The following is a 23,023-nucleotide window of genomic DNA, read 5'->3' as shown; positions in this document are numbered from 1 at the left end:
CTTGCCGGAGAGGGCCGGGCGCTGCGCTCGCCGCGTCCTCGGATTCGGGGCTCGCCCGCGCGAGGCTTCCTGGGAGTCGTAGTCCACCGCCCCCGCCGTCGCGTTGGTGGGGACGAATCAGAAACTACAACTCCCGCTGGGCGGCGCTGCGGGTGCGCACGCGCAGCGCGCCTTCGAGGAACAAAAAAAAAAAAAAAGAGGAGGAGGAGGAGGGTGAGAGAGAAGCTCGGAGAGCAGAGAAAAGGGGCCACCGATCGCCCCCCCGCTTCCCCGCACGCGCTCTCTAGCTGAGGCCGCCCGCCTGCCACGGTTATCCCGGCCTCTCCCTCGGTCCCCTGTGATCGGATCTAGGCGCTGAGCGAGGCCCTGCCGGGGCGGCCATGCGGCGGTGACAGGAGCTCGGCCGAGACGCCCGGGCCCCTCGCCCTCTCACCTCCTGCCCGCTCGCCCGCTCGCCTCAGCCCGAAGCTGCTCCGCCGCGGCCGCAGCTCGCGCGCGGCCCACACTCGCTTCCCTTCGGCTCGCCCAGCCCCGGCGCTGCCTGGAGGCGGCTGCACTCGGGTGAGTCCCTGTCGCCTCATCCCCCGTCCCCCGCCCCGGTTGCCATCACGAGCAGGGCCTTTATTTGAGACGCGCTCCCTCCGGGGCCTGCACAGACTGGGGTCTGGGGGCCGTCGGCGGCCGTGTAGGAGTACCCGGTCCCCACCCCCCCGGGCCGCCGGCGTTGGGGGTGGGGCAGGAGCGGACGCGGTCGCGGGGGACGACAGTTGCACGCGCGCGCCTGGGTGCGCGTGGGGGAGGGGCGCGCGCGCCGGCGCTGCGTGGGGGGGCCTCACGCGTGAGGCCCGCGCGCGAGCGAGCCTGCGGGCTGCGCATGCCCGGCCGCTGATTGGCCGGCTCGGGCGGTGCGGGTGCGCGCGCGGTGCCAGGCTCGAGCCGTGGGGTCGCGCTCGGCCTGGTGTCTCCGGGGCTCGTGCGCCCGGGCAGCAGACGCGCCGGATTGGCCGGCGGGCAGCCGGGGCGGTGCTGCCGCGCTGCCTGGTTACTGCGGCCGGCGGGCAGGCGGGCCCGGGAGCGCCGCCCCTCCCCGCCCCTGCTCCTCCCCGCCCCTGCCCGCGCCCAGGTGGAGCCCGGAGTGGGCTTTGTCCCGGGCCGGGCCGGCGTGCCGGCCCCGCGGGGCCTGTTCTTGGGGGGAAATAAACACAATGACCGGAAGGAAAACCTCAGCCTTCAGGCCATGAAAAGAAGCCGTCTGGATTCCGCCAGTACCCAGACGGGGTTTCAGGGAGGGAAGAAGATAAAAAACTGTCCTCCTTACCCTCCTCCCTCTCCCCCGTCCACTTTATTCCAAGTTTTGCCCTTTAAGAAAGCAAGCTTTTTTTTTTTTTAATGTGGTTTTGCGGCAATTGGCTGAGAATGTTCAGATGTCTCGTTCCGTTCGAGCAGTGCTCGCTCCTGCTGATGCGGGACTCCGTGCAGACTTCTCACTTCTTTGCATTCAACTTCGCTGCAGACAATGGCTTGATGGGCCCGAGTGCAGAAAAGTAGTCTTTGGGCGTTCAGGGATCAGAAGGGGAAGTTAATTTGCAAATGAGGGTGCATCGGAGTGCTCTGAGGAGGCCGAGCTTTTTCCCGAGGCTAAGGCCTACGACTGGGAATGACATTTTACTTACTGCTACGTCTGTATATTTTGTCAATTCTTCAGCCCCAGAGTTCTACTGCCGGGCGCTTTCCCTTTTCCTCCTTCTTTGGATCTTGGCTCACAACTTTCGGCCGGAAGGACTTTTTCTTCTCTTCAGGCTTTGTAACTCTTTTCTTGTTCAGATCCAGTCACTGAAAGCCGTCTCTTGCATTGTTCGGTTAGAATTTGTTGTTTCTTCGTACGGTGTCCCAGTCAACTTGTGTGGCCCTTCTAGGAGGGTATCTTTATTTCCCCCATGAGTGTGTTTGGTACTTCCCTGTGTACTCGTGTCTGCCTAGTCAGTGGGTAGGAGGGGTAGGGATTAAGCCTTTTCCGCCTTTTGTCTCCCCAGTGTACAAACCGTCAAAGGGCCTTGGATATAGTAGTAACAACAACTAACGTTTGGATGATGTTTCCTAAGTGCCCGGCATCCCTCTTAAGCACTTAACGTGTATTTTCTTATTTAATCTTCAAAACAACCCCCTAATTCCCTTGTGTAGATGAGGAACAAGTCTAGAGAAGCTGAGTAATTTACTCTTGATTACTCAGCAAGTCAATCTTGACTCCAAGATGTGAGCCTAGGCAATATAACTCTTAACCCCTAAGCCAGTGGCTTTCCAACTCCGGAGCATCAGCAACCCCTGGAGGGCTTGTTAAAACACAATTGCCAGGCCCCACCCCAGACTTTCTGATTCTGCAGGTCTGGGGTGGGTCCCGATCATTGCATTTCTAACTAGTTAGCCCTGCTGCTGCAAGGAAGGCACTTTGAGAGCCATTCACTACGGTGCAGAATAAGTTTTGAGTGTGGGAAATTTATTCTAGATTTTCTTTAATGAAATTATGTTTAATAAGTCTCAGGTTTATTTATTTATTTATTTATTTTTAAAGATTTTATTTATTTATTTGACAGAGAGATAGCACAAAGTAGGCAGAGAGGCAGGGAGAGGGAGAAGCAGGCTCTCTGCTGAGCAGGGAGCCCGAGATGGGGCTCAATCCCAGGACTCTGGGATCATGACCTGAGCTGAAGGGAGATGCTTAACCGACTGAGCCACCCAGGCGCCCCTAAGTCTCAGGTTTTAAAAGGAGCCATGGATTTAAGTACAGGGTAAAATTAGAAGCCTAAATAATCTTGGCTTTTTTTTCCACTCTCATTTTTTAATTTATTTACCACACTGGCATTTATTATCTCCTCTCAGAGATGGCTGTAGCATCCCGTCCCACCACCAAATCTAGTCTGGAAACCCTGAAAGGCCTGATGGGGCCTGAGCTTGACGCTGAGATGGGGGAGGTGCTGATCCCCTGTAGCCCCGAATCTCCCCCCACCCCCTCCCAAGCCCCAGGCATGTCCAGCGATTTGGTTTACTTTTTTCTCTTTCCTTTTTTTTTTCTTTTCATTTATTTTTTAAGTAGGCTCTAGGCCCTACATGGGGCTTGAACTCAGGATCCTGAGATCAGGAGTCGCATGCTGCACTGACTGAGCAGCCAGGCGCCCAATTTGGTTTACTTTTACAAATGACTACAAAGGGGGCGCCTGGGTAGCTCAGTTGTTAAGTGTCTGCCTTCAGCTCAGGTCATGATCCCAGTATCCTGGGATCGAGCCCGGGCCCCGGGCTCCCTGCTCGACGGGAAGCCTGCTTCTCCCTCTCCCACTCCCCCTGCTTGTGTTCCCTCTCTCACTGTGTCTCTCTCTGTCAAATAAATAAATAAAATCTTTAAAAAAAAATGACTACAAAGACTGTGCTTAAAATGTAGTTTCTGAGGTTCTTTTTCTTGGGGCACAAGTCTTGAGAAAGATTTTTTAGTTTATTATAATGGATTTCTTTCTGGAGAAAGTAACTCAAATTAGGTAGGAGGAATGTTCTGTCATTTTTGATGATCCATAGATGGATCGTGTGTTCCAAAACAAAACATAAAAGACAAGGGCCCTTCTCCAGGTTGTTATTAAAGGAGCCGTAAATAAGACACTGAGAGATTACTAAACAACCTTTCCAGTTATTACTGCTGGCTAGTTTATGCATTGCATTCCACCTGATTCAGTTCTAACATGGTTTCTTCAGTGAAAGCATGCGTTTTTAAATATTGCGGTTCTCTTCATAACTGTGGTGTGGTATAATTCACATGAAATTGTTTTGACCACTGGCTTAAACAGATGCTGATCAAGTGATTTTTATGTATGTGTAAGGGAAAATTTTTCTGAATAGTTGAGAAGTAATACTCTGAGAACAGTATTTCTGCTAGAAATACTGTTTTAGAAATACCTTAGAGGCAATTTACCTGAAAGGTAATTGCCAAGAATTTTATCAGTAGCAGTCTACTAATGATCATTGGTAGCATTTTTCTTCAAAAGTTGTATACATTCATTGGGTGAAGCTTATTCATTGTTACTAACTGAAAGAAAGTTGCAAATGCAGTCAATCATTTGGTATGGGGCGCCTGGGTGGCTCAGTCCTTAAGTGTCTGCCTTCGGCTCAGGTCATGATCATGATCCCAGGGTCCTGGGATCGAGCCCCGCATCAGGCTCCTTGCTCAGCGGGAGGCCTGCTTCTCCCTCTCACTCCCCCTGCTTGTGTTCTCTCTCTCTCTCTCTCTCTCTCTCTCTCTCTCTCTCTCTCGCTGTGTCTGTCAAATAAATAAATAAAATCTTAAAAAAAAATCATTTGGTTATAATTGTGAAGTTGAGATTCCTTGTAATCAAGGCGGTTTAAATGGCAACAGAGCAACACGCAGAATATTCAGTTGGTCAGAGTGTAGCCTGAGGTGACTTGCTGGGGGAATAAAATTGAGAATTAGTATTTAAAGGATGTAAGTACAGTGGAAAAATGATGTGGATAAAATCATCCCAAGTGCTGAAGGTGGTATCTTGATACTCAATTTCCATTCTTTTTTGTCCCTTACCATTCTCTCTCTTGCCTGTGCTTTGCTGGAACTCTCACCAGTGCAGTTTTTTCCTGTTTTTGTTTTCTTTCATTCTCTTTGCTTCTACAGTCCTTGTGTTTCTCCCCTGGCTTGTTTGTGTTTTCTTTCTGGCACTTACTTATTCCTCTGCTTTTTCCACTTTGGTTTAGTGGGAACATAAGAGAAAGTTCGAAATAGCCAGGGATTTTCAGAGTTGATGGGAGAATTCACTCACTGTTCCTTGATTGAAGACCATAGAGTACTTTTGGGGCGCCTGGGTGGCTCAGTTCATTGAGGGTCAGACTCTTGGTTTCTGCTCAGGTCGTGATCTCAGGGTTGTGAGATCGAGCCCTGCGTGGGGCTCAGCATGGAGTCGGCCTGAGGATTCTCTCTCCCTCTCCGCTCCTCCCCCAGCTTCTGCTCTCTCTCTCTCATAAATAAAATCTTTAAAAACCCCCAAAACTATAGAGGATTTTCAAATAATTTGTTTATTTAAAACATAATTTGAGAGGCAAAATGAGTTTATAATTGTGAGAGAAGAATATGACTTAGTGCGGCTCTGATAGACATAGGTTCCGAAATCAGATTGCCTGGATTCAAATCCTGGCTCATGCTGCTTCTGGTTGTTACCTTGAGCAATTCACTTCACCTCATTGTGCCTCATTTTCCCTATTTTAAAAAAGTATGAATGATGATGAGAGAACCTTGTTTCTCTTACAGGTTGTTGTGAAGATTGAAAGTGCTTGGGACTGGTGAACAATAAGCGTTCAGTAAATATTAGCCATAAAAATACTGCGTTGAATACTTTTGAGAAATTGAATTTTCTAAGGAAATAAAAATTGTCCCAGTAATACTGACTACAAGGTTAATATCCCCAAACTGAAGAATATAAGTTCTGGAAAGGCAAGGACTTCTTGGGATTTTTTCCTTGTGACTGTTAAATTGTTTTGTTTTTGTAGGAGGGCAAAGGAAATAATGGTTCTTTTTTTCCCCCTTAAAGTACAGGTATGAGATTATATCATAGAATTATATCTATAATTCTACAAACAGAATAGTGAAGAGTTTGGTTTTATTTAGGGTATCTGCTTCAAACAAGCTGAGAATCTATAAATTTGTGTAATGGAGATGAAACATGTCTACCTTGTGCACAGTGAATTTTATAATTGAAAAATAGCCTTCTGGAACTGCTTGCTCAACACATAAATTCACGGCGCCTGTTTTCTGTCTTCAGCCCTCACAAGTTTTAGAGGTAGTAACCTCTTTCCCTACTGGTGATGTTGACGTATTTGAGATAGAAAGTAGTAAAGGAGTTGAAAGGTAGTTGTAACTTCTTGGCTTTTGCAGGGCAATTAAAGGAGGTAAGAAAATTTTAGCTATCTTATTTGTCGCCAGGCACCAAACACTTCAGTTACATTATTTCATCGATAATTTGACAAAGAAGGGTGACAGCATATATTATGCCCACTTTATAAGTGAGGAAATAGAAATTGACCCTAGTTCTGGAATGAGTTTGAAAATTGGCTGAACAGTTACCAGGAAATCCGTTAGCTTCACTTCTTCCTCCTGTTCTTTCTCTTTCTGCCACTTTTTAAGCATATTTAAGCCTTTTTTGTACATAGCATTTTTTATTCAGTGGCATTGATTACGTTCAAAATGTACAATCATCACCACTATCTGTAAGATCTTTTTTTCACCCCAAATAGAAACTCTGTACCCATTAAGCAATAACTCACCATTTCTCCTCTCCCCCAGTCTCTTGTAACCTCTAATATACTTTCTATCTCTCTGAATTTGCCTATTTTATTCTTTATACTTACTTGTTTATTTATTTATTTATTTTATTTTTAAGTAGGCTCTACGCCTAACATGGGGCTTGAACTCACAACCCTGAGTTAGGAGTCGCATGCTCTACTGACTGAGCCAGCCAGGGGCCCCTTGCCTGTTTTAGATACCTCTTTTAAAGTGGCATTAACAGTGTTTGTCATTTTGTGTGTGGTTTATTTCACTTAGCATATTGGTTTCAGGGTTCATCTATGTTGTAGCCTGTGTCAGAACTTCATTTCTCTTCATGGCTGAATAATGTTCCATTATATAGTGTACAGCTGCTTATTTGTTCTTTTATCTGTTGATGGACATTTAGATTGCTTCTGCCCTTTGGCTGTATGGACATGCAGTGTGGACATTGGTTCACCAGTGTGTTTTGAAGCCTGTTTTCAAATCTTTTGTGTATATGCTCAGGAGTGGAATTGCTGGATCATTGTTTTTCTTTTCAGTGCTTTTTTTTTGGAGCAGAAGAATTTGGATAGATCTGAACAAATCTCCCAATAGTGTAGAAAACCCACGTAAAATGCATTTGTCCCCTTTGTAAAGAATAAATTTGTTTCTGCCATTTCCACCATGAACACCTCTTTCTTTCAAGTGGTTCCGCATAGTGATTAAAAAAAAGTTGTAAAATATACATACCACAGAACTTGACCATTTTTCATTCATAGTTTTTTTTTTAGTGTATTGTTAATTATTATGATAGCTACATAAAATTTATAATATACTACAAAGAAATCATATCAGTAATCATTTTAACCATTTTTTAAAACTTTTTTTTTTTTAGTGGGCTCCATGCCCAACATGGGGCTCGAACTCATGACCGACCCTGAGATCAAGAGTCGAATGCTCTACCGACTGAGGAAGCCAGGCGCCCATTTTAACCATTTTTAAGTGCATAGTTCAGGGGCGTTAGGTACAGTCACATATGTTGTTGGAACCATCACATCTCACAGGACTTTTTTTTTTTTTTAAGCTTTTATTTATTTGAGAGAGAGAGAGAGCAGGGGGAAGAGTAGAGGGAGAGGGACAAGCAGACTCCCCGCTGAGCGTGGAGCCCGATGCAGGACTCCATCCCACAACCCTGAGATCATGACTTGAGTCAAAACCAAAAGTCGGTCGCTCAACCGACTGAGCCACCCAGGCACCCCTGGGATTTTATCTTCCTAACCTGAAACTGCCCATTAAACAACAGTCCAGGTTTCCCCTTACCCCAGCCCCTTGCACTCAACTGTTCTACTTTCTGCCTGTAATTTTGATGATTTCAGGGACCTCCTAAGTACAGTATTTGTCCTTCCCTGACTGGTTTGCTTCACTTAGCATAGTGTCTTCAAGGTTCATCCATGTTACAGGATGTGTCAGAATATCCTTCCTTTTTATTTATTTTATTTTTTAAGATTTTATTTATTTATTTGATAGAGTGTGAGCAAGAGAGAGCACAAGCGGGGCAGAGGGGTAGAGGGAGCTGGAGAAGCGGGCTCCCCGCTGAGCAGGGAGCCTGACGTGGGGCTCGATCCCAGGACCCTGGGAATTATGACCTGAGCTGAAGGCAGATGCTTAACAACTGAGCCACCCAGGCGCCCCCCAAAAACCACTATTAAGAATTTAAAAAGGAAGGACGGGGCGCCTGGGTGGCTCAGTTGTTAAGCTTCTGCCTTCGGCTCAGGTCATAATTCCCAGGGTCCTGGGATCGAGCCCCACGTCGGGGGGGGTCCCTGCTCAGCGGGGAGCCTGCTTCTCCTTCTCCCACTCGCCCTGCTTGTGTTCCTGCTCTTGCTCTCTCTCTCTCTGTCAAATAAGTAAAGTCTTAAAAAAAAAAATAGTGGTTTTTGGATTTTTGTTTTTTTATAGAGTGGCCAAAGAAATAATTTTTTGAAACTACTGTGTTGATTATGTTATAGTATAATTGTAGAAGCAGAGAGGAGTGAAGAGTTCGATCCAATTTAGGTATTTGGTTAAAGTGAGCCCTGGTTAGAGTCTGTGAGGATTGCTGATTGTATGGGTCTCATCCTTTTGAGGATAGCAGTGTGAGTTTGGATTCCATTTGCATGCATAGTCCTTAGCTTAGTATTTTTTACAGTAAGTTAAAAATTATTTTCTGGGACCTGGGTGGCTCAATTGGTCGGGTGTCCATTTCTTGATCTCGGCTCAAGTCTTGGACCTCAGGCTAGTGAGTTCAGGCTCTGCTGAGTGTGGAGCCCACTTTAAAAAATGATTTTTATCATGTCAATTGCTTCTGTAAAGCTTTTAGAATAGTTTTTCTAGGGTGTGTTGTAAAACAGTGGGGTAGTCACTTAACTAGATATTCACTTTTTGAGTCTATTTATTTCATAATTTTTCCCTTTATTTATAGCCTTTATCTGTAGGAAAAACATTTTTTTTTTTTAACAATGGTATTTAAGAACCCAGCCTTTTTTTTTTTTTTTTTTAAGATTGATTTATTTGAGGGCGCCTGGGTGGCTCAGTTGGTTAAGCGTCTGTCTTCGGCTCGGGTTATGTTCCCAGGGGCCTGGGATCGAGCCCTGCATCGGTCTCCCTGATCTGTGGGGAGCCGGCTTCTTTCTTTGCCTCCCTCTCTCTCTCTGTCTCTCATGAATAAAGAAATAAAATCTTTAAAAAAAAAAAAGATTTATTTATTTGAGAGAAAGAGTGTAAGCGCGAGACGGGGGAGAGGCAGAGGGAGGGAGAAGCAAACTCCCATCTGAGCAGAGAGCCTGACTCTATCCCAGGACCCTGAGATTACGACTTGAGCCAAAGGCAGGCGCTCAACTGACTGAGCCACCCAGGTGCCCCAGAACAGTTTCCTTATACTAGCAAAATGAGTGGCTGAGCTATTCACTCTTAACCTTCTATGTTTTAGGCTTTGGAGAAGGGATCCCTTACTGTTTTTGGAGCAGTACTTACTCACTTACCCAACATATTGAGGGCCGCCTGGGTGTGTTAGCTCTTCTGCGAAGCCTCAGGACACAATCTGTTTCTTGGAAGATACTGGTCTGGGCAGATTATATTGTTGAGAGCTTCATGATAAAGACTGTTAAGTTGAGTGTGTGTATTCATTCTAGTTTCTTTGTTTTAGATATTTGGAGTAAGGTGACTTTTTTAAAAGTTAAATTTAAAACAATTTTTGAGGACCACATTTGATGTAAATACATGCATACTTTTTTTTTTAAGATTTATTTATTTGAGAAAGAGGGGGAGTGCGCATGTGCAAGCTCGTGCTCAGAGGGAGAGGGAGACAAGCAAACTCCCCGCCGAGCAGGGAGCCTGACGCAGGGCTTGATCTGAGGACCCTGAGAACTTGACCTGAGCCAAGGTCAGATCCTTAGTTGACTGAGCCATCCAGGCACCCCCACATGCAAGCTTTAAAAACATTTCAAAGCAGTGATTATTGTATACCTTAAACGTACACAATGTTAGATGTCAATTATTACCTCAATAAAGTTGGGGAAAATAAATGGGGAAAAAAGCAGTGATTTATTTTGACACTTTTCTCATTAGTTTTCCTGCCCCATCAGACGGTAGGTTATTTTATTTAGTGGTAATTAAAGCAACTAGTTGGGAAATTTTCATTTTATCAGACTTGGATTTGGAGAGTTTATATGTAAATAAATAGATACATTACATATGTGTTTTAAAAGTAACTATTTTAATGAAATTTAAATTTTTAAATGGTTAATTTCGTGAATGCTTGTGTGAAACTCCAGCAGGTACTTAACTTACATTCTGATAACTTTGTGAGGTAAGTGCACATATTATTGTCATTTTCCAGAGTAGGAAGTTTGGGGTTCAAGAATCCCAAGGTCAGTCATGTCTAGTACTGGAGATAGAACTTGAATTCAGAACTTTGGTCTCATTCCAAAATTGGCGTTCATAATAGCTTTGCTCTGTTGCCTGCCATCTGTGAACAGTGCATTAAGAAAAAATAAAGATGGGACTTTGTAGATCGTAGTTACTTGATTTTCATTTCCTGTTCCTATTCGTACAAAGTTAGAAAAAGAACAAGTGATCCAGGGGTGCCTGGGTGGCACAGTCATAAAGTGTCTGCCTTCAGCTCAGGTCATGATCCCAGGGGCCTGGGATCGAGCCCCATATCGGACTCCCTGCTCCACAGGAAGCCTGCTTCTCCCTCTCCTACTCCCACTGTTTGTGTTCCCTCTCTCGCTTTGTCTCTCTCTGACAAAGAACACGTGATCCAGCTTTCCCAGTCCTAAATAATTTTAAAATATGTAATAAGGTCAAAGGGATACATTCTTGGTGTATTGGTAGAGCAAGATCTGGACTACCAATTTAAAAGGATAAGTTATACACTTGCAAACATTTTCTCTTGAACTGTAGTGCCAAGAAAAGTTGCCGATCTTCCTGAATAGCTGATACGGGTTATTGATTGATCGATTGATTGGTTTGTTTTTCAAGGACATTGCTTTGGCTACTTGTGAGGCTCAGGACTGAAGTTGTGACCCATCAGTTGGGCAGATCCTCTTTCCCTGGCTTCATTTTATTATTTTGTAATTCTTCCTTTCACATAAAATTTAGCTATTTTTGTTAGGTATCTCAGTATGTTTTTCAAAATATGGTGGAGAAAGGTGTTAAGTTTTAAGGATAAATAAAACTGTTACAGATCATTTCTTTTTTCTTTCTTTCCTTTTTTTTTAAGATTTTATTTATTTATTTGAGAGAACGCACATGAGAGGGGGGAGGGTCAGAGGGAGAAGCAGACTCCCTGCTGAGCGGGGAGCCCGATGCCAGGACTCGATCCCGGGACTCCAGGATCATGACCTGAGCCGAAGGCAGTCGCCCAACCAACTGAGCCACCCAGGCGCCCTGTTAGAGATCATTTCAAATCTTAACCTTTCAAATGTATTTCGTTTCTTGAGAGATCGCTTGGGGTTTACTGGCATGATTACCAGCTTTATTGCAGTAGATAGAAATGAAGAATTAAGCATCTTAAATGTAAGCAAAGCCAACTATCGAAACTTAAAAGCCTTGACTAAAAAATCCATCTTGAGCAAAGGTTCATCTTAGGGATTTCTAGTTTTATTTCTAAGCATTTGCCATTACATAGAATTTCTAAAATTAATGAAAGTTAAACTAAAATGTGCTCTTTGGCTCTGTTTCTCTTGTTTGCTGAAGTATGTATGTTAAATATATGTTACTATATTAATATAAATTGTGATGCTTTATATTCTGTTTTGAAATGTTTGTGAAAGGGAACCTCTGAATGAAGCACTAACCTGATTTTCTTCCCTTTGGAAAATACCTATTAAGCCTGTGGAGTTAAACTCTTAGCAACATGAATTAAAATATTCCTCTGTGATAATAGGCGAGGAATACGGGAATTCTGGGAGTTATAGGTCCAAGTGTAGTGTCTGGTGAACTGATCTTATTTATTTATTTATTTATTTATTTATTTATTTGAGAAAGAGAATGAGAGAGAGAGAGCACGAGAGGGAAGAGGGTCAGAGGGAGAAGCTGACTCCCTGCTGAGCCGGGAGCCGGATGTGGGACTTGATCCCGGGACTCCAGGATCATGACCTGAGCCGAAGGCAGTCGCTTAACCAACTGAGCCACCCAGGCGCCCTGGTGAACTGATCTTATCCGAGATGTTGAGTTCACTTCTGGGACCTTGCCTGGAGAAATTGGAATTCTTTGAGGATGGTGTAATAAAGGTAAAGGATATTACAAGGAAAGCACAGGACAGACTAGGGATGCTTAGTTTAGAGATGAGCACGTGAAGGAGCACTATGCATTGAAAGGGCTTTTTTGTAGAAGGAGGACGCCACAGGGACAGATTTGATCCATTAGGAGGACTAATATTAAACCAGACCCGTGATTGCATATTGTTAATTTAAAATTAGCAAGCTCAGGGTGCCTGGCCGGCTTAGTCCATGGAGTGTGCGACTCTTAGATCTTGGGGTTGTAAATGAAGCCTCACGTTGGGTGTAGAGATTACTTAAACAAATCTTTTTTTTTATTATTCATTAAAATATTTATTGAGAAGCTAGGGAGATACAGAAGTGATTAAAATATCGTCAAAGAGGTGAGGCAAATGCACACATCATAGAAAGCCAAGTGTAAGGGGGTCACTGAATCCCAGCAATCAAAAGAGAAGTGCTTTAGGAGATTAAGAATGAGATTGCTTCCAGTAAACAAATAAAATCTTAAAAAAAAAAACAAGCTCTCTGTTGGAGGATGTGTCAAATCTTGGGATGCCTTAAGAGCTGGGCAAGAATACCAGTAATTAGTAACATTTTTTGGGTGCTTTTTATAAAAGCATTTACTGTTCTAAGCACTGCTTGCATTAGGGCACTTATTAATCTTCACAGCCATCCTGTGTTCCAAGGTCGGCAGGTGCCATCAACCTAAGCAGTCGGATTCAGAGCCCATGCTCTTAATTACCACATTATACTAATTTCCAGTTCTGATATTAATGTTTAAAGTATAGGTAATGATATTAATGATAAACTAGTAATTTTACTTAACTGTTACCAAACAGGATAGCTACAGGGTTGAAAATCATGTGAACTTACCTGGGATCAAATTATTTATTTTTATTTTTATTTTTTAAAGATTTTATTTATTTGACAGGGAGAGAGACAGCGAGAGAGGGAACACAAGTAGGGGGAGAGGGAGAGGGAGAAGCAGGCTTCCTGCCGAGCAGGGAGCCGGATGCGGGTCTCGATCCCAGGACCCTGGGATCATGACCCGAGCTGAAGGCAGATGCTTAATGACTGAGCCACCCAGGCGCCCCTGGGATCAAATTATTGATTACACTTTCTAACTTAGGCATTTTAGCCAGTGATGTACTATTTGATAGCCTTCGTTGTGACTAAGTTTAGTATTGAGGGGAAAACATCAGCCAGGAGCTTAGGATTCATTGTTGAATTCAGCACATGTGTTGGGAATGCCAGGCACTGTGTTGGTGCTGGGGTGACAGGATTCCCCCCTCCAGTCTAGTGTACAGACACACACAGTCAATAGCAAATACTGTCCAAATTAAAAGCCTCCAGTTTACCAGTTGTGTGCAGTCTGTAGAGAAGTTTGATAACCTTTTAAGTTAAGTGTAGTGTGTGTGCCTTTACTTCTGGGCTTTTTTACCTTCATGAGTTTCTAGTCATTCCCTCCTTCAAATGCAAAAAGAAAGAAAAATAGCCCGTTCCCGATTTTATTTAGCTAATGGAGACAAATTGTAATCAGTAATTTACTATTTAACGTCCTTTGCCTTTCTCCTGATTCTAACATTCTGCCTACCTTTGACAGCAAAAGCAGCCGGACTTAAACACCCATGAGATAAGGCAAAAGTAGAAAAATTTTGATTAGCTTATTAGCACATATGTACTTAGTGCTTTAAAAATTATTTGGGAAGCTCTTAAACTGACAAAATAGTTACAAGAACAGCAAACAAAAATTTCCCATATACCCTTCACCTAAAAACCCCATTCAGGTTTTGCCAGGTGTCACTTTTTTTTTTTTTAAGATTTTATTTATTTGAGAGAGAGAGCATGAGAAGGGATTCCAAAGGGAGAGAGAGGAGAGGGAGAAGCAGACTCCCCACTGAGCAGGGAGCCCGACGTGGGGCTCGATCCCAGGACCCTAGGATCATGACCTGAACTGAAGGCAGCCTCTTAACCAACTGAGCCACCCATGCCCCGCCAGATGTCACTTTATAGCAAAAGGGTCTATATAATCCAGGATCACATTTTCACCCAGTTGTCTTCTCCCTCACTTTACATACATACACCTCACTTTAGAACAGTTCCTTAGCCTTTGAATTCGGTGCCCTTGACCTTTTTGAAGATGTAGTCATTTTACAGAATGTCCCTCAACTTGGATTTGTCTGATGTATTTAGGCAGGAATATCAGTGTTCTCAGTACATTCTGTTGGGTGGGACGTGAGGTCTGTTTGTCCCTGACTAGTGTTAACTTTGATCACTTGGTGTGTGCCACGCTTTACTTTGTTAATAAGTATTTTGTATGGCAATACTTTGTGGATAATGAAACTCTTTTTTAGAATTAAGGATTTTTTCTTCTCTTGAGGCTGGGGATTTTTATTTTTTAGCATGAAGTTTAGCGCATGGACCTAAAAATCCCATCATAGTTTTTGTCTAAGTCTCTGAAAACTAAATGTTTTTCTGGAATTTAAATATTGTGAATAGTGGAATTTGGGAAACATTAAAAATCAGATTAAATTTTACAGGGGCGCCTGGGTGGCTCAGTCATTAAGCGTCTGCCTTCGGCTCAGGTCATGATCCCAGCGTCCTGGGATGGAGCCCTGTGTTGGGCTCCCTGCTTGGTTGGAAGCCTGCTTCTCCCTCTTCCTCTCCCCCTGCTTGTGTTCCCTCTCTCTCGCTGTGTATCTCTCTGTCAAATAAATAAAATCTTTGAAAATAAATAAATAAATCTTTTAAAAAATAAATTTTACAGTAGATGGTGTGGTTTGAAAGAACATGGAGAATTAAGAACAGTCAGATCTCGATTAGATTGTACTTAATAATTCTGTAATCTTGAGCAGTTTACCTTGTTTTTCCAAGTTATAAGGTGTTCTTATGTTAAAGTTCTGCTTTGTAAAATGTGTCAGGCAAATGCCCCGCTTTGGTAATAAACACAAGTTAATTTCTTTGGTATCCTTCAGAAGACAAATTAATAGGGTCAGCGAATGTCTTCTGTAGAAGCTACTAAGTAGACATAATTAGAACAAATGGTAACATGTTGAAAGAAATTTAAGACACAAATTCTGTGTTTGCAATCCGAACTCATTATAGTAAGTGTACACTGACATTTTAGGGATGAATGTTTCCTCTCCTGAGAAACAGATTATTTAGCTTTTACTACTTAGTAATTATAGGTACAACATGAAGGTATTAAATACCATCAATTTTAGAGGTAGAAAGATTTAGGCAGCCTAGAAGAGTGTTGGAATATAGTATTATGTGATGACCTAAATTAATTTTAATGCAACTGAATCTTGTTTAGGATAAATCAGCTGATTGAACTATTAGATCCTTTCCATTTTTTTTCGGCACTGTTATGACAAAGTGTGTAACATCTTAGATGATGAATTTTAACTTTTCTGTTTGTATTCACCATTTTGAGGAAATTCCTTTTTTTTTTTTAAGATTTTATTTATCTGACAGAGAGAGACACAGCGAGAGAGGGAACACAAGCAGGCGGAGTGGGAGAGGGAGAAGCAGGCTTTCCGCCGAGCAGGGAGCCCGATGCGGGGCTCGATCCCAGGACCCTGGGATCATGACCTGAGCCTAAGGCAGACGCTTAACGACTGAGCCACCCAGGTGCCCCTGAGGAAATTTCTTTTATAAATTACAATTTATATTTAAAAGTCTGAGGTGCCATTTTATATTTTCCTTAGAATTAAGTGATACTTGAAATTATTTTATACTTTTCACTGAAGATATTTCTGTTTATATCTTTAGACTCTGATGGTGCCTTTCATCATTAATTTTGTCAAAACTTGACTTTAGGATTTCTTAATAAAATGAGTTGGTAAATTTGAGTTTTACCTCACATGTAAATAATAACCTGAGACTAGATCTCATAGAATGGAGAACAACTGGAACTGACACCAAAAAACCGAGGAAGAGATTTTAAATACTGGCCCAGAAAAAGACCATCCATAATACAGGAAAATCACACTGCATTTTTTAAATGTATTTTATTTTTTTTAAGTAGGTTGTACCTGCAACATGGGGCTCGAACACATGACCCTAAGATTAAGAGTTTCATGCTCTGCCTAGTGAGCCAGCCAGATTCCTCCCACTGCGTTTTTGGGGGTTGAGGTCAATAACTGAACAAGTTTGGATGAAACGTTGTCCTGGTAAAAATATTCCTTTGTTTTTACCTCTGAAACCTGTTGAATAATTATAGAATCGAATACCGTTATCTGTCCTAAATACTGTCTGTAGTCTTCCATGGACAGTATCCTAGTGGGAAGATATTTTAGGTACTGTTGAATATTTTCTTAGTTTTAATCGATCCAGGTATCTGGCTGGGATTTAGTGGTTATGGCTCTTGTATAAAACATTGAGTTAGGAAAAGTTAATGATTTTTGCAGTCTTGAAGTTTATTTTACCATACTTAAGTAACTGTAGGGTAGATCTTAATTGCTTACTATAAGTAAAAATAACGGAGATAACCTTAGCAGTTTGTACAAAATTGTGAAAACAAAGTTTTTGAGAGTAGAATAAAATAATAGGCCTGGTACCCCTATCAGTTTAAATCCAGTTCCTCCTGTTTGATAAGTGGGTCCTGGGTCTTGGATTTTAATAAAATTTTACTAAGTAAAACTGTTGTTTAAACTCAACTCTGAGAGCTGTTATTTGCTCTTAGGAGGAGATATGACTCCTGATTGAGCCTGTCACCAGAGTTCTGTGACAGATTACGTGTTCACGTAAACACTTGGCCTGTAACTCATTCATTTTTTTAAAAAGATTTTTTTTATTTATTCATAAGAGATGGAGAGAGAGAGAGAGAGAGCGGCAGAGGGAGAAGCAGGCTCCCCGCTGAGCAGGGAGCCTGCTGCGGGACTCGATCCCAGGACCCTGGGATCATGATCTGAGCCGAAGGCAGACGCTTAACCATCTGAGCCACCCAGGCGCCCTCATTCGTATTTTTTTCTTTGAACCAAATCCTTTATTTTCTTCATAGAATGTGACTGATGTTGACTATAAAGTGTTCCTCAATGTCGACTGTATTCCTCAATGTCCATTGTAATCTGTGCTTTATGGAAAAAAAGGATACTATCCTTTTGCTTCAGTATGTTTACAGTGGGTGGCAGTTAATTTACTGCCTCATAAAGATTGCCTAGTATTACAGTTTTAATCACTGTGTAATTATTTACCTTGGGTTCCTCTGTTTAACCTGCTTTTCTTTGATTATTATTGTACATGAAAGAGGTAATTTGGAATTTGGAGATACGGATTCTAGCCGCTTGTTATAAAATTAACTGTCTTTATGACTATAGCAAGACAGCTAATCTTTCCGGGTTGGGCTTCTCATTTATAACATAATGGAGCAAGGAGGTTGCACTAAAATATCTTGATCCCCCCCCTCCGATCTAAGATTATATGTTGTAAGAGTGAAATGGAAAGATGCTTGTTGAAATTAACAAAATATAAATACAAAAAAATAGGGTAAAAATGTAATTAAAGCAATGTAATATAGTACCTTCCCCACTTACCAGTCTGATCTGAAGCTTAAATCTGAAGCACAAGTACTGAAAATTTAGTAATATTTTATTTTATTTATTTATTTTTAAAAAGATTTTATTTACTTATTTGAGAGAGAGGGAGATAGAATGAGTGGGGGGAGGGGCAGTGGGAGAAGCAGACGGCCTGCAGAGCAGGGAACGCAATGTGGAACTTGATCCCAGGACCCTGGGATCATGACCTGAGCTGAAGGCAGACGATTAACTGACTGAACCACCCAGGTGCCTAATTTTGTAATATTTTAGAGATCACCATAATAAAAAATATTAAGGACCTCAGTGGGTTTTTTTGTTTTGTGTGTTTTGTTGTTGTTGTTAGAATGATAATGGCTTGTGTGAAAATCTTCATGAAGTCTCTGACTCACTATAAAATATTTTTTGTTATTTTGCTATTCAGCATTGACAGCAAGGATCAATAAACTAAAAGAAGTATGGTCAAATGAAAATTTGTATGGAATTATTGGCTTATTTTGAGGTGGAACAGATCAAAACAGTAAGGACTCTGATAAACCTAATCCTTGAAATGGATCTCCAACAAGAAACATAAGATTGTAAAGAATGGCTGGAGTCTGGTTTCAGACAGATCAAAAAGGCATCACATCCATTAAACAGTAGCTGGCCAGGGTGAGAGATGTATGAAACAGTAACAGTCCAATGAAGGTCATCTTTGAAAGTCCTAGAGGAGAATTGAAAATGAAATCAGGGAAACACAAGATGAAGTCAGAAAACATTCAGAATGGACAAATTGAGGAAATTGAAAAAATAGGAAAGAAGATACAGCAGACTAAGGTTGCTGCTATTTTTTTTGTGTTAGGTTTATGCTTTTTCATCCCTTTTCTCCTGATACCGGGGTCTTGGCTTTGCTTTCTTTTTAGTAGGCTTCATGCCCAACATGGGGCTTGAACTCGCAGCCCTGAGACCAAGAGTTGCATGCCGTACGGACTTAGCTGGCCTGGCGTCCCCCTGCTTTGCCTTCTGAATAACTGCCTATCTTCCTATTCCATGTGGTCCTAGCTAGACTGCCAATCGCAGTGAATCCCAGATAATTTTGTTCTGACTAGCCACTGTAATTAGACCAGGCTCGTGACACAAACCCCCAGAACTCTTGTGTACATCGTAGTGGGAAGATAAGAGAATCTGTTGCTTCTGGGGTCACGGTATAGGTGTGTGGTAAACTTAAAGATGCATGTGGCCGTCCTCTCTGTCTTAGGGAAGAAACCCATCTGCTCAAGGAGAAGTGAAGAATCTCTATGGGAGTAGAGAGAACTCTTAACGACATGTCTTATGTTTCCGGATCTAGCTTTATGTGGAGCCAGTGCATCCTTTCCGCTGAATAACTAAGACGTAAAAATTCCCTTCTTGGGGTGGTTGGAAGTAGGAATTTGTAACCTTACAGTCTAAGATACTTCTGGCAAATTCATAAGTTCTTAAGAATAAAGAATATTATAAGATGTGGTTACCAGAGTGGGTGGAACTAATAAGAATGTTCTAAAATTATAGAATAAAACCGGTATAAATAACAAAAAGTTGATGAGATGGGAACTTGGAAGGGCAAATATAGAAAGGCCAATAGGAAAAAGAAAGTGGGAACTCAGATGACAGCGAGAGAGGGAACACAAGCAGGGGAAGTAGGAGAGGGAGAAGCAGGCTTCCCCGCGGGCAGGGAGCCCAGTGTGGGGCTCGATCCCAGGACCCTGGGATCATGACCTGAGCCGAAGGCAGATGCTTAACGACTGAGCCACCCAGGCGCCCTGAGACTTTTTTTTTTCCAGTAAGATGAGACCCCAAATTGGATGAGGGTGATTGACAAATAAGCTAGCCTGCATCCCTATTTGTGGTCTGGGTTAACATCTGGGTGGCGCAAGCAACCTGAAGCTTTGAACTTGGATTATGGTGATCCTGGGGAGGTAGTGTTCCCAGACACCTGGAGGAACCTGCCTTAATCAAAGGTCTCACATTTAAAATAATTTTTCTTTCTTTCTTTTTTTAAAGATTTAATTTATTTATTTGACAGAGACACAGCAAGAGAGGGAACACAAGCAGGGGGGAGTGGGAGAGGGAAAAACCAGGCTTCCCGGAGAGCAGGGAGCCCGACGCAGGGCTCGATCCCAGAACCCTGGGATCATGACCTGAGCTGAAGGCAGACGATTAACAACTGAGCCACCCAGGCGCCCCTAAATAAGTAAAATCTTAAAAAAATCTTAAAAAAAATCTTTTTTTTTTTAAAGATTTTATTTATTTATTTGAGAGAGAGAGAATGAGAGATAGCACGAGAGGGAAGAGGGTCAGAGGGAGGAGCAGACTCCCTGCCGAGCAGGGAGCCCGATGTGGGACTCGATCCCGGGACTCCGGGATCATGACCTGAGCCGAAGGCAGTCGCTTAACCAACTGAGCCACCCAGGCGCCCTTAAAAAAAATCTTAAAAAAAATTTTCCCCCTGCTTGTGTTCCCTCTCTGGCTGTGTCTCTGTCAAATAAATAAAATCTTAAAAAAAAAAAAGATTTTACTTATTTATTTGACAAAGAGAGAGTACAAGCAGGGGGAGCAGCAGAGGGAGAGGGAGAAGCAGGCTCTCCGCTGAGCAGAGAGCCTGATGCAGGGCTCAGTCCCAGGACCCTGAGATCATGACCTAAGCTGAAGGCGGACGCCCAACGACTAAGCCACCCGGGCGCCCCAGCACTATAGTTCTCGTGATGATGAAGGTGTTCCATGATCTTCAATATAGCAGCCACTAGCTACACGTGGATATTGAGCACTTGAAAGGTGGCTAGTCGTACTATAATTTTAAATTTTAATTAAAATAGTTACATGGGGCTATTAGCTACCATAGTACATCTCTAAAGGGATAATCCACCGGGTTGTTCCTTGACTATTGGTCTTCTTCCTTTGATGACTGCTTTATAAAGAGGTCACGTTTTCTCTTGTAAGCTCTTCATAAGGCCTCCTTTAGGTATACATGGGGGAGCAGGCACTTTGTTACAACTCCAGAACCAGAAGTCATTTTCTTGTCTAACACAGGTTTAGTCTATGAATTGTCTCTGGTCAATTTTTCCTCCTTTTCTGTATATAGAAGATTCAGAGGGATCCAGTCCTTTTTTTTTTTTGTATTTACTGTTTTACGGAGTACATGATCCTTTTGTTCATTTTCCTTTTTTTTTTTTTGAAGATTTTATTAGAGAGAGAGAGAATGAGAGAGAGAGAGAGAGCACCTGAGAGGGGGGAGGGTCAGAGGGAGAAGCAGACTCCCTGCCGCTGAGCAGGGAGCCTGTTGCAGGACTCACTCCGGGACTCCAGGATCATCACCTGAGCCGAAGGCAGTTGCTTAACCAACTGAGCCACCCTGGCGCCCTGTTCATTTTCCTTTTTGTTCCAAAGAATATCCCTAATGAAGTTTAGAGATAGAAATATGCCTATTAGCATTTCTTGAGTAGAGAGCTAACTGTCCCATTTTAGTTACTTTCAGTGGTGATTTTTTTGTTGTTCATTTCTAGTCACACATGCACAAACCCTGTTTAAAATAAACCAGAAAAAAACTACATGGGTTCTGCTCAAGCGTTTTATGGGAACACTATCTCCTGTGAAGTTCTTTTTTTTCTAGGCTCCATGAATATACTTGTATTTCGCTTTTGTGCTCTTTATTCTTTCTCCCTTATAGGGTTGTTGTGACTATGAAATAGATAATAAAGCACGATGGGTATAATGAATAGATCTTCTTCTTCTTTTTTTTTTTTAGGCTGTCCCAACTCCTATTTAAAATGAGGGGGGCTCAAGGGACCCCTGGGTGGCTCAGTTGGTGAAGCCTCTGCCTTTGGCTCAGGTCATGATCCCAGGGTCCTGGGATTGAGTGCCTGCATCGTGCTCCCTGCTCGTCGGGGAGCCTGCTTCTCCCCTTTCCCTTCCTCCTGCTCGTGCTTGCTCTCTCTCTCTCTCTCTGACAAATAAAATCTTTAAAAAAAAATAAGATGAGGGGGCTTATAAAAGGTCAGAGGTGAAAGGGGACTTTGAAGCAAGTGGTTGATTTAGTGTCTCTCCTCACTGGAGGTCACAGAGCTGCTTCGTGGTTTGGGACCCACAACATGGTCTGCCAGTGCCTGCCATGCCTCATGCTCTGTACACAGCCTGGCCTGGTGTGTGGCCCTGGTGTGTCGTCAGCATCACTGTGTGATGGTAGTTCCTTCCTGGGAAAGAGAACAAAAGGGCAGTAGTTACCGGGTGAGGAGTGCAGAAAGACTGCTCCTTGAAGAGTCTTGACTCAAGACTATCCAGGGAAATGGCCTCTTGGGACGGGCAGAGAATTTCTGTTGTGATGCAAATGCACACTTTCTTGAGAGCAGAAAGCCCCAAACAAAATGCATCCTTCCCCATCAAGCCCTACTGGACTGGTCACCTCCAAGGTTCTTCCCATTGTTAAGTGCTCCCATGTCTCCTGAGAAGTTCTGGTGATGAAAGAGGGCCTTTAATCGCCTGTGGCACCCCTCCAGGGCTGTCAGTGTGATGTCTGTCTCCCATTTCTTAATACTCATTGAGCGTGAATGACCTCATGGCGGATTTCCGGCAATTTAAGGTGAGAAGTAGAAATCGCAGTAGGCAGAAAATTGTCCCCGTGTTGTGTTCTGGCACTAAGAGTGGCTATAACCTTTGACACATTAAATTTGTAAAATGAGAACATGTCCCCCTTTTCACGTGTCCTTTTTCTCTTTCTGGAGAATTGAAAGAAAAGTAAGATTAGTAAGAAACCCTATGAACTTTCAGAAATAATGACAGTATATTCTAAGTGAATGTTATGGTTATGGCAAAATAATATGCCTTTGTAGTTCATTTTGACTGAGCCACATTTTAATATAAATTTACTTAAACTCTTTTCCAGGAGAAAAGAATGGGACCTAGGCTGTTAGGGAAAGCAATTTCAGTGTTTTAAGCAATCTGTTGCTTAATACCGCTTTTCCTGATTCTATCTCTATTCAGGACAGAGATCTTGTTTTGGAAAACAAAATTGCTTCTGTTTGTTCACAGATTCAGGGATAAGTATCAGTTGTTTTTGTTACTGTTTTTCATTGTAAAGTGTTATTTCCTAAGTATGTACACTTTGTTACTTCTTGATGCCCAAATCTAACCTAGTAGTTAACTCACATGGTAACAAATGGTGGAGCTAGGTCACATTTTTTTTTTTTTTTTTAAGTAAGCTCAATGCTCAACATGGGGCTTGAACTCACTACCCCAAGATCAAGAGTCACACACTCTGCCGATTGAACCAGCCAGGTGCCTCTAGAAAAAGTTCTTTTTAGTATTAGTGGTTGTTTGTTTTGTTTTTTTGAGAAAGAGCTCAGGAACTGGGTTGAGAGGTGGGGGGGAGGGGCAGAGGGAGAGGAGAGGGAATCTTAAGCAGGCTCCAAGCCCAACACGGAGTC

At 42.8% G+C, this 23,023-nt stretch overlaps 1 protein-coding gene across 6 annotated transcripts in view; it reads left to right on the top strand.

Moving 5' to 3' along the window:
• The first annotated feature begins 203 nt into the window (after positions 1-203).
• Positions 204-23,023, top strand: part of GTF2I (general transcription factor IIi) — a 100,232-nt gene continuing 77,412 nt past the window's right edge. For all 6 annotated transcript variants that reach the window (XM_028109816.1, XM_028109813.1, XM_028109815.1 and 3 more), the window contains exon 1: positions 204-561. The gene's annotated coding sequence lies outside the window, so the exon portion shown is untranslated. The remainder of the gene's footprint in view (positions 562-23,023) is intronic.

Source organism: Eumetopias jubatus, unplaced genomic scaffold (genome assembly GCF_037043125.1).
Source record: "Eumetopias jubatus isolate StellerSeaLion01/CBP00866 unplaced genomic scaffold, mEumJub1_p1.0 scaffold_12, whole genome shotgun sequence".
Taxonomy (NCBI): Eukaryota; Metazoa; Chordata; class Mammalia; order Carnivora; family Otariidae; genus Eumetopias; species Eumetopias jubatus.
The sequence above is the reverse complement of the archived record's forward strand: the minus strand, read 5'-3'. Positions and strand labels throughout refer to the sequence as shown.